Source organism: Monodelphis domestica, chromosome 3 (assembly GCF_027887165.1).
Source record: "Monodelphis domestica isolate mMonDom1 chromosome 3, mMonDom1.pri, whole genome shotgun sequence".
NCBI classification, from domain to species: Eukaryota; Metazoa; Chordata; class Mammalia; order Didelphimorphia; family Didelphidae; genus Monodelphis; species Monodelphis domestica.
This window is the reverse complement of record NC_077229.1, coordinates 15,759,522-15,770,658: the sequence shown is the minus strand read 5'-3', so window position 1 is coordinate 15,770,658 and position 11,137 is coordinate 15,759,522. Positions and strand designations below refer to the sequence as shown.

Here is an 11,137-nt window from a genome sequence, read left to right as displayed (position 1 = left end):
CCCAGGACCTCCCAACTCCAGGTGGCTCTTTATTTACTGAGTCACCTGGCTGCCCCTCTTTTCTCCAGTTATCAAAGTCCACCTAACAGTGGACAGAACCCAGCTGGTGGAGCCTGGTTACCCCGGAGTCCAGAGAGAACGAGGCCAGGGCAGCTAAGTGTGGCAGACTCCTCTGCCCTGATCCCTGGGACCCCGCGCTGCGGCTAGCCATGCGCCTTTGTTCATTTGAAATTTGAGAAACTTCGAGGGGGAAGAAAAGGTGGGTAGAAGAGAGAGGAGGAGGGAGGAGGAAGAAGAGGCAAGTGGCATGCAAGGAAGAAGAGGAAGAGAGATCTATGGGAGGGGACGTAAAAAGGGGACTTTTCCTATTCAAAATAGAGTACTCTGGGGAGAAAACATGTGTCAGTAGACCTTAGTTTCCCCATCTACAAAATGGGGATGAAGAGTACACTGATGTTAGCTAAGGGAGGCTAACCACTGTAAGGCCCATCCTTAGAGAGGAAGCAAGGGTTACCTGAGACACCATGCATGTAGAGGCACAGAAACTGAACCCTAGAAAACTGAGGCCCAGGGAAGGCAAGAGACTTACCCAAGGGCATTTGGCTACCAGATGACAAAGGTGAAGCTTGAACTTGGGGTCTTAGGGGCAGCTGGAGAATACAGTGGAAAGAGCCAACAGGCCTGGAGTTGGGAGGTCCTGGGTTCAAATCTGACCTTAGATACTTCCTAGCTGTGTGACCCTGGGCAAGTCATTTAATACTGTCCTCCTCTCCCCTCCATTGCCCAGCCCTTATCGCTCTAGAACTGATGTTAAGACAGAAGGTAAAGGCTTCAAAGAAACAAATGAACTGCTCTCCCTATGATGGAGCCCTGCCATCAGCAACTCTTCCTCCTTTGCCCCCTTGCTTCCACTTATCCTCCTTCTCAAGCTTTTTTTCTTTTTTTAAACCCTCACCTTCCCTCTTGGAGCCAGAGTGGTAATGGCTAGGCAATGGGGGTTAAGTGACTCACCCAGGGTCACACAGCTGAGAAGCATCTGAGGCTAGATTTGATCCCAGGACCTCCCTTCTCTAGGCTTGGTTCTCAATCCACTGAGCCACCCAGTTGCTCCCTTTCTCAAGCTTTCTCACCCTTTTCTCTCCTCCCTCTCTTTCCATCCTTGCTCTTCCTTTTCCTCCTAAATCTATGCTCATCCAGTTTCCTTCCAGCCTTCCCCCTCCCCTCTCCTGATTGCTCTTCTCTCTCAAACACCTCTCCCCTTCGTTCCTCCCTGTCTCTCCTCCTTTCCAGTTCCTTCTTTCTGTCGCTCCTTCCCTCTCTCCTCCCTCCACCCCTTGGGTCACTGCCAGGGAACTCCCCACATGTCCTAGGTGGCTCCCCACAGGCTGGCCCCACTCCTGTTTCCGATCTGGTTCCAGCTTCTCAGGTAACCAAATGGGGGGAGGGAGTTGGGGGAAGGGTGCTCATCCTGATTCCGGGCTTAGTTCAGGCACAGCCATTGCATCCCAAATCTCTCTGGGCTCAGGCAATCCCCGCCCCCCCCTCCAGGTGGGATAACAAGGAGGGGAAAGGAATGAGCATTTATTGGCACCTACTATATACCAGGCACTGTGCTAAGGGTTCTACAAATATGGTTCCTTCGCAGGGACTCTGCAAAGTAGTTGTTATTATCCCCATTTTACAGCTAAGGAAACTGAGGCAGCCAGGTTAAATAACTTGTCCAGGGTCACACTGCTGGCCCCTAAGACGGACAGGGGCCACCAGAATTGGTAGAGCCACCGACTGTGAGATAGAACGGACCTTGGAGAGGCCATCTAGTCCAACGCCCTCATTTTACAGTGGAGGAAACTGAGGCCCAGGGTCACCCCGAAAATGTTGAGCCAATATTTGAATTCAAGTCCTCTTGCCTGAGATGCCTACCACCGGTCTTCTCTTCCTCTCCCCTACTAAGCAGCTTCTCAGTTCTTTTCATACTTATTCTTCGCCTTCTTTGTCTTCGCCTTTTCTCCCTTCTTTTCCCCCGCCCCTTCTCTTCCTCCCTTTCTCCCATCTCCTCCTCCCATCCCCCATCTCCTCCACGCGTCCTCCTCTCCCTCCTAGTCCCCTCAACGGTTCACGGCCCCGCCCCCTCTGCAGCAAACCCGCGCCCGGCTTCCCCACATCTCCATTGGCTATGCAGCCTGCCACATCTCCGAAGAAGCCAATGAGGGATGGCAACGAGGGACGCCGGCTTATGATTGGCGGGATAGGCTCTAGGGCCCGGTGCGTCTCCCCGGAGGCTTGAGCGCGCTCCGCCTCAGCCTGGCTGGCGGTTTAAAGATGGCGGTGGCACTGCTCGTGCCCCCCGCACCCTGACGGGTGGGCAGACAGACGAACGGGCTGACTGACGGACAGGCTGACGTGCGGAAGGAGCGAGGCGGAGGCGTCAGCGGGCACGGAGCGGCTCATGCCCAGGTGGGCGGCGGGAGCCACGGGAGCCGGAGCGGAGCCCGAGCCAGAGGCCGGGACGGGGAGGGGCGGGAGCGGGAGCGGGAGCGCGAGTCGAGCCGGGGAGGGGGAGGGGGTTCTGCGCGCTCCGAGGAGGAGGGGCGACCGCACCCCGGGCCTGCGCCCCTCCCCCACTGCGGAGCCGGGGCCAATGCATGGGCGCTCCGCTGGAGGCACCGCCGACTTCGGGGGCTCCCTTTGTGCGCCCCCAACCTCTCACCCTACCCCTTCCTTGGAGCCGCCCTTCCCCCACCCCGGCCAGACCCCTTCGCGCTCGGCCCCCATTTCTCTTCCGGCTCCCGTTTCCCTCCCTTCCCCTCTGAATCCCCTTCGCCTGGTCCCATTCCTCCTCCCCCTAGTCTCCATCCCTTCCCCAACTGTGCCAGGACCGACGGAATCCAAGCCCCGGAGTGGATTCGGATTTAAATTTTTTCCCGAATTCGCCCCACCCTGGCCCCGTGTCATTCATCTCGGTGGGGGCTGTGCGCCGCCCCCCCCCCCCGACCCTCTCCCTCCTCGGTGGCTGGATTTGCCGGGGGGGGGGGTGTCTTTACAGGCGAGGGGAGCAGAAACCGCCTTGCTCTTTCTTCAGCTCTAACGGAATCGGAGCCCAAGCTGGCTTTAGCGACCCCCCCCCTTGCCCCCCACCTCCCACTCTGGTTCTGCAGATGGAGAAGTTCTCCCAGGTCTAACTTTCTTGGGGCGCGGGGAGCCCCCGAGAGGCCGGCCCTTCCCACCCAGCCTAACCCCTCTTTGTGCTTGTGTCCTTGTCACTCTTTTGTTCCGCACCTGGTGGCTCCTCCAGGTCCGGGGCTGCCATTGGCCTTTCCGCAGTTTCTGTCCCCAGCTCAGGAACCTGCTCCTGCTCCTGGGGCAGGGTTTGAAATCCCGGGTCTGCTCTCCCCCCTTGCCCAGAAGCCCAGCCCTGGCGCCCTCTGTTTGGCTCTCCCTCAGGCCTCAGTGCCCTCAGCTGTAAAATGGTGGATTGGATAATAAAAGTAGCAGACATTTCCCCACTTTCCCCAGAACAGCCCTGTGAAATCCGTTGTGCCAGATCAGCTCCAGACTGGAGAGGAGAAAGCCTGAGGTATATGTAAATGGACTTGCCAGGATTCTCTAGCCAGTAGAGATGGTAGAGCTTCGACTGTCATTCAGTCCTACAGTGAACAAACTCCTGCCTTGTACCTGGCACTGTGCTAGGCACTGGGGGTACCGGAAGGGACAGACAAAAGCCACCGGCAGGAAACAGCAGAGGAAAGCACTGGGATTCTCATGGGCTTTTCCCAGGGAAGGTGGGATGTTGTTTGGTGGCACTTAAAGGAGGCCAAGGGAGCCTTGGGGGAGGGCCAGAGAATGTCTGGAGCCAAGAGATGCTGGGCTTTTTTTGTGGGGCAGCCAGGAAGAGTAGGATTGGGAGGAACAGGTAAGAAGACTGAGAAGTAGAAGGGGCTGGCTTACTGGGGACTTGGAATGCCAAATAGAGCATTTTGAGTTTGCTTCTGGAGGCAATTTGGAGCCCCTGGTGTGTACTGAGTAGGGAGTGATGTGGTCAGAACTGCTTGGAGGATGGACTGGAGTGGGGAGTGGGCAGACCCTCAGCAGGCTATGACAGGTCAGGTGTAAGGAGATGAAGGCCTGTCCACCCAGCTGGGATCATTGTGAGAGGAGGGAAGGGAGTGAGTCGGAGAGATGGTTCTGAGGTGAAATCCTACAGGCCTTGGCATCATATTGGATATATGGGAGTAGAGACAGTGAGGAATCCGGGATGATGGCTAGGTTTGGAAGCCTGAGTACCTGGGAACATGGTGTTGCCCTCCTCAGTTGGAGATGAGATTGGAGAGGTTGGGGCAGGAGAGGTGGGTTTGAGAATAGTCTGTAGGTAGAGATCAATGTGAGCCATTCAGAGACGAACAAGAATGCCCAGGACAGAGCCCTTGGGGAAACCTACAGTCAGAGGGCATGAACTGGAGGAAGAGCCCTAAAAGGGGACCAAGAAGGAGCTGGCCGAAAGGGAGGGAGGAGGCAAACCAGGAGAGAGGAGTGTTGTAAAAACCTGAGAAAAGGGATCAAAGAGGAGAATGTGGTGAATAGTGCCAAAGGCTGCTGGGAGATCAAAGAGAATGAGGTTTGCCTATGGGATTTGGCAAATAAAGGATTATTTGAAACTTTGGAGAGAGGAGTTTCAGTGGAATGATAAAGTCAGGAGCTGGGTTGTAGGAGCTTAAGGAGGGAGGGAGAGGAAAGAAAAGTGGAGAGCCTTGTTACTTTTGGAGGAATTTGGCCACAAAGGACAGGAGAGATCTAGGACTAGAACCCAGCTCTCCTGATTGTTAAATCCACTGTTCTTTCTATTATATTTAGGTATTGATGTCTTAAATCGTAGGGCCAATGCTTATAATATTGGGTTTGTCTAATAAGAGTTCCAGTATGGTTCTGCTATGTGCACATAAGATGAGGAAATAGTTTTAGTTTTAGCACTTAATCTTTTATCATTCTAGCTCTTAAGCCTTTTGTCTGAGCTCCTTGAATGAAAGCTGTTTGTGGGAAAGACTTGCTGCAGAGACCATTTAGGACAATTCAAAAGAATTAGAAATATTTGGCCTGGCAGGAAAAAAGACTGCCTCTAGTTAAACTTGATTTTAAAGTCATCAAAGCAGTTCTCAGAGTCTCCTAGGTAGAGGACCATAGGTTTGAAGCTTGTGTCTCTTGGTACCTGTGTTAAAGCTGCTGCTTGGTTTGGATTGGCCCTGAAAGGCTGAATGAGCCAGGACCTTTCTGGCCATTCCCACAAAGATACCTACTCATTGGGAGGTAGTGGAGCTTAGGATATATTAGTCTTTCCTAAATCTATAGTGATGAAACCCAGCCATAATAAACTGGGTTTGTAAAAGGTTTGAGCTTAGAGATGATAGTCTGTGATCTGTTCCTCTATGGGAAAATCTTTGGAAGGGTTTCTCTTAGACCAACCTAAGAATGTTTGCAAGTGAATGTGGGATGTTTTGTGGAGGGGCTTTGTAGTATCTTACTTTGGTTCTGATGACAGGGCTTTCACAGATCTATCATGTGGCCCAGGCAGGAGGATTCGGGTAGTTCAGAGCCCACCTGCTTTATTCCCATCTCCCTTGGAAAAGCCCTGTGTGCTGGCAGATTGCAGACTCTAAAAGAGTCAGAATTTGGGGGGAGGAAGCAAGCAATCATTGCCTGATAGCTCAACTGGTGATAAGTTGGGGGGGGGCATACTTCAGGTGGGTTGGGAATTAATTACTCAGTACAAGCAATCATTTTGATGGCTTCGGTTTGTGTCTGCATTGAACTTGTCAATGCTTCTCCTGACACCAGATTGACTCTGAAAGGCTGGGCTTGATCTGATGGAACTAGATTGAGCTGGTTTCCCACTTTGAGTTAGTTCCCCATCAGTATTCATGCCATACACATGTTTTTCATTTCACTCCTGCTCTTTTAATTCTGCGGCTTTTACTCTGGAAACAACACCAATTGTAGCCTTTAAGCAATGGCTTTTATGACTGTAGGGGATATTGTAACAGTATGGGAAAGGCAAGCTTTTCAAGAATCATTCAAAGCCACAATGAAACAGAATAGTTCATTCAGCACAGTTAAAAATGAAAAGCAATGCTAAAAACTGACATTGTTGCAAAACAACCCGATTCCCAGAAAACCAACAAAGAACTTTCTTAGGGTCTGGGTACCCAGGAGGGCTATGCTTTGATGCTTCTGCCATGTAGCCATGGCATAGGTTGGAAGAACAGCAAGAAGACCAGTATTAATAACTGCTAACTATTGCTACAAAGGGAAAAATGTTTTTCGTGGAAAAGACAATACAAAGAGTGGAGTACTGATGGCTAGAAAAAAGGTAATTTTGACCAATGCCTGGAAAAGTGTAATTTTCACTGTGATTAAACTCACTTTTTCATTTAGGGTTATGCCAAAATCATTGTCCAAAGAAATCCAGGTGAGACATCTAGTCATGTTCATCAAATTTATTACATTCACTGATGTGTTTTTTTTTTTGCTCCCAGGGAACCTAGAGATCTTGTCCCCATGGAAAGAATAATAATCTAGATTCATAGATCAATAAACTTCCTGAGAAGCAGAATATATGCGACATATTACAGAATGGAATGACTTCAGTGTGACTGAGCTAAGCCACATAAAAGAAAACAAAACAATTAGCTAACATTCTTAAAGCACCTATTGAATTTTTAAAAATATGATTTCATTTGATTCTCAGGTGGTATTATAATCCCCATTTTACAGAAGGAGGAGACTGAGGCATATAGATTAAATGAATTGCCTTGAATCACATAGCTAATGTGGCTGGATTTGAACTCTTGGTCTTCCTGATTCCAGGCCCACTGGTATATCCTGTGCCACCTAGTTAAGAAATTTATCCAGGAGATAGAGGTAATAGTAGTTGTCCTGGAAACTCACCTGTTTTGAATCCCATTAAATACATGGGCTGTAATCAAGGTTACATTTTTTAGGTACTTTGGCTTAATGACATGTAAAACAAGTGGTTGGTCAGTAAGGATTTATCAAATGCCTATAACCTTCCCAAAACTGCTAAGTTCTGGAGGTACAAAGACAGTTTCTGTTCTCCTTCAGGGAGCTAGCAATCTAATGGAGGAAAGAAGATGCAAACAAATTTGGAGACAAGCTACAGACAGGAAAAAATTGGAGAAAATCACCATAGGGAAGCCACTGTGTATGTTAAAGGGAATTGGGAAAGACTTCTCAAGGAAGAAGAGATTTTAGTTGGACTTGAAGCCAGGAGGTGAAGGTGAGGAGGGGGGAAATCAGGCTTGAAGGACCATCAGTGAAAATGTGCCGAGGCTGGAGATGGGATATCTTATGGGGAAGAACAGCAAGGAGTCCAGTGTCACTAGACTTTGATCTAGAAACACTGTAAGACTGGAATGGCAGAAAGGTTGTATGAAGGACTTTGAAAGCCAAATAGGGATATTGTGGAGGTGTTAGGGAGCCAATGAAGAAGATGGATCAGATAGTTAAGAGACTTGGTAGGAGGCAGGACCAAACTCCCTCCACCCCACCCCCATGAGGTTCTGCACCAGGATGGTGGTGCTATCAGGAAAGAAGGGAATAGAGATTAGGGGTGACACCTGACTCCTAGATTATAAGCACCATTATTCTGAGGAGTGGGGAAAGTAGGAAGAGAGGAGACTTTGAGAAGAAAGATGAATGAATTCAGTTTAGGACTTGTTGCATTTGAGTCTTGTAGAACTTCCGATTTGAAATATACAAGAGGCAGCAATCTGGATGTTAGGTAGATTAGGGCTGAACAAATCAATTTGAGAATTTCCAGAATAGAAATGATAATTCAATCCATAGAACCTGATAAGGTCCCCTAGTGATAATCTAGAAAGAAACAAATAGGGCCCAGGGCAGAGTCTTGGAGGGATACCCACAGCTCTAAGGATGAGACTAGATTAGCAAAGGAAACCAGAAGAATAGTCCAGAGAGGTGAGAAGAGAACCAGGAGAGTATAGTGTCATGGAAACCCTAGAGACAGTGTAGCAACTTTGGAGAACAGTTTGGGTTGAATTGAATAGAGAATTGATGAGAAAAAAAAAGGAGACATCTAATGTAGATGGATCATGTTCTTTCCCTCCCCTCCTCACTCCCCTTCCAAATGGTAGCCAACTGGTAGTTCCACTGGGTTTTACACGTTTCCTTGATCAAGACCTATTTCCATATTAATATTTGTACTGGTATGATTGTTTAGTGTATATCCCCAATCATATCCCCATTGACTCATGTCATCATGTTTTTCTTCTGCATTTCTGCTCCCACAGTTCTTCCTCTGAATGTGGATAGTGTTTTTATGAGTCCCTCAGAATTGTCCTGGCTCATAGTATTGCTGCTAATAGAGAAGTCCATTACATTTGATTGTACCACAGTGTATCAGTGTACCTTGTTCTCTGGGTTCTGTTCCTTTCACTCTCCAATTCCTAGAGGTCATTCCAGTTAGTTGGCTTTTTCAAGGAGTGTGGAGTTTAAGATTATGGGATATCCATCCACTTGGACAGTTCCACTAGGCACCTTGAGAATGCTTAGAATCATTCAATTTCTCACACACAGATTGCAGATCACAGCATAAGGAGTCTGTTGAATATTACATTTTTGTTGAAATGAAAACCACAAAGTTTATAAGGCAGAACAGCTATTTTCTGGTCTATATCTGAACCCTCTCCAGGTTGGTAGGACCTGTCAGTGTCAGAGGAAAGTCCTAAAGAAGTCAAGATTTTTTTTTTTTTTATGAATAAAGCATTTATTGAGCACTTCCTATATGCCATGCACTTTGCTAAGTGCAGTGGTCAGTCTCTTAATCTTCTAGTCTTCTGAGGGAGGATGACACATAAAGACCTGGAAGAGGAAGAGTCTGAATGGAGACCTAAAGTTATTGGAAGAAGGGCTGTCCCAGGGTGATTTCAAGTGCAGTGGGACCAAAATGGGGAAGATGAGAGAGCTCTTTAAATCTGAATTGTTGCTTCTGAACTGAGAATGTGTGTTGGAATGGATTTGTTGGCTTTGGAGTCAGAGGGCCAATTTTAAATCCTAGTTCTTAGAACAACCTGCATGATTTTATTCATTCATTTATTTGTTTATTTAAGCCCTTCCCTTCCCTCTTGGAATCAATACTGTGTATTGATGTGTATTGATATTCCAAGGCAGAAGAGTGGTAAGGGCTAGGCAATGGGGGTTAAGTGACTCGCCCAGGGTCACACAGCTGGGAAGTGTCTGAGGTCAGATTTGAACCCCAGACCTCCCATCTCTAGGCCTGCCTCTGGCTCTCAATCCACTGATGTACCCAGCTGCCCCCAACCTGCATGATTTTAAACAAGTCTTCTTGGACCTCAGTTTCCCAAGTTATAAAAGGCTAGACCATTTCTGAAGTCTCTTAGTTCTAAATTTTATAGATGCTCTGACTCTAAACCCTGTATTCCCTAATTCCACTTGTGTGAAGAGAAATCTATTGTTCTTGTGTTCCTCTTTTTTTAGGAGCCTGGCCTGGCCCAGCCACTATAATCAGTGTAGAGCTGAGTTGTGTACACACAATTGTGTTACAGCTTCTCTGTTCTCATTCTGTGAATGGTTTATTCTGGCTCATTAGATATGGTGCTAATGAGACTGTAGTTATCCTGACATCTCCTGTTCTATCCATTTTATCTAAACTCCCTCCACTCTTTCCAACATTTTGCTGTGTTGTGGCTTCCCACCTTATCACTTAAGTGTAACTACTTTTTCCACAAGTTACCTGTAATGTCTTTTCTATTTCTTTTCAATTGTATGTAGAAGAAATTTTTGACAGTGGTTTACTGATATTTTATGATCCATATCTCCACCCCTTCCCTGGCTACAAGTAGTATAATATACATATTTCCATATTGCTTATGCCACGAAAATCTTACGAAGGAAATAAAGTGAAGGATTGGCATTCTTTGATCAGCAGACTCCAACAGTTCCTTCAGCAGTGGGGAGAGTATTTTTTTATGAGTTCCTTGGGTTACCTTGGGGCCTTGTTTTCGCTGATAATAGTTTTAAGGCTCTTATAGTTGACCATCATTTCTGTTATTTCATACCCTGGTTTCCTGGTTCTGTTAACTTTGCATCAGTTCATAGAAGTCTTTTCCAGGTTATTCTGAACTCGTCCTGAGACACAATAGCATTCCATTACAAACATATACTACAACTTTTGGCCATTCTACAACTGATGGACACCCCACCCTCCAGTTTCTAATTCTTTGCCATTACAGAAAGCTTCTAGAATTTTTGTACAATTGGATCCTTTTCCTTTAACTCTGCTCTTTTTTGGAATACATCCCCAGTAGTGCTGTTGCTGGGTCAACGGTTTTCAGTCCTTTGGGCATAGTTCCATGTTGTTCTCTGGAATAGTTGTATCAGTTCAGTTTCACTGACAGTGCTTTCATGTCCCCAAATTTTTCCATATCCCCTCCAACATTTATAATTTTCATTTTCCTTCCTTATTAACCTGATAGGTGTGAGGTGGTACCTTAGGATTGTTTTAATTTGTTTTTCTCTTAATCAGTAATGATTTGGAGCATTTCTTCACATGAGAATTTCTTGTTTTATCTTTTGACCATCTATAACTTGGAAAAACCTGTGATTTACATAGGTTGGCTTTTTTCCTCTGCATCTACATTCTTCTCTTGACTGCCTACTCTTTCTGGTTCCTGCTAGGTGTTCATGAGACAGGGCACCTGTCATTTTGTTCAGTCTGCATCCTTGTCATACCTCCAGTGTCCCTTAAAGCTCTCTCCTAGATTATTTCTTTTTATAATTTCTGGCTTGGTGGTCTCTGCAGCTCCTGTGCATGGTTCAGTCATCTCTTTGCAAATGGCCTAGATTTGGATACCCATCCCCAGTTCATCTCCTGTCCCAAATCCCCATTTGCCTATTGGATATTTCCTTCTGGGTGATGTTGTGGTGAAAATTTCACCTTTTAAGATTATTATAATATTGAACAATGGCCGCCAAGGAATTTACTTATGAAATTCCTAAAATGAAATGCTCAAGTCAGAATGGAGTTTATGGAGGTTTAATCACAATGGGAGTAGGGAAAAGGAGAGGGAGAGAAGGAGAGAGGAGAAAA

The 11,137-nt window shown here is 47.1% G+C and overlaps 1 protein-coding gene across 2 annotated transcripts in view; it reads left to right on the top strand.

Annotated features, from left to right (window-relative positions):
- The first annotated feature begins 2,163 nt into the window (after positions 1–2,163).
- The window catches only part of DGCR8 (DGCR8 microprocessor complex subunit), a 39,250-nt gene continuing 30,276 nt past the window's right edge, over positions 2,164–11,137 (top strand). The window contains exon 1 of one of the 2 annotated variants that reach the window (XM_007490378.2): positions 2,164–2,454. The gene's annotated coding sequence lies outside the window, so the exon portion shown is untranslated. The remainder of the gene's footprint in view (positions 2,455–11,137) is intronic. The other variant, XM_007490379.2, reaches the window with a different exon arrangement.